The sequence below is a fragment of the Mycetomoellerius zeteki genome, unplaced genomic scaffold, assembly GCF_001594055.1.
Source record: "Mycetomoellerius zeteki isolate Tzet28-1 unplaced genomic scaffold, Tzet1.0 scaffold113, whole genome shotgun sequence".
NCBI lineage: Eukaryota > Metazoa > Arthropoda > Insecta > Hymenoptera > Formicidae > Mycetomoellerius > Mycetomoellerius zeteki.
Window position 1 is genome coordinate 2,045,941 of NW_017256051.1, and position 664 is coordinate 2,046,604.

The window sequence follows — 664 nt, forward strand, 5'->3', positions numbered from 1 at the left end:
AACGAATAGATTCGATTCTTTGATAGAGTCTCTTCTTAGGGCGACATTTTTATCAGTTTAGAGTACGTGATAGTTTCCTTTTCAGAACAAAAAACTTTTTCGTGTCATATTTTGTTAATCATCAAAATTATATTTGTAATTTTCTATTGGCGTAAGACCAGTAATTAAATTTAAGACCGTCGTATTTGGAGAAATGAAGATTAATTTAAGAACAAATGAAAAAAACGAAAAACATGAAAAAGAGGATACCTAAGGTATTTTTGTTTTCATTATTAAAAGATTATTAATCTGCGTACGTCGAAATCAAATTATACGAATAACGTTCTCAGAAATTAACTCAGCTGATCACACGTCGAGGCCTCGAGGACAATTTCGTCCTTTGCGTGAGTCAAGATGCACAAACTAAACGGTTCATTAGGGGATTATTGAAGAGTACGACCAGGCAACGGCGTAATTTTCGTCAGGTCACTCGGAGTAACTGGTCTTATCGCTGGCATCATCGGGACTGGTCTCCCGATAGGCGTCGCCAGTACCATTGGCATGTAGACTCTGGTTGGGCGGTTTGATGACGGTGGGCAGGTAACCGGTACCGGTGTAAGGCGCGGCCAGGAACCGGTGCCGCGTCGACGGTATCGGGGTGGTGCAGTATGCGGTGCGGCTCGCG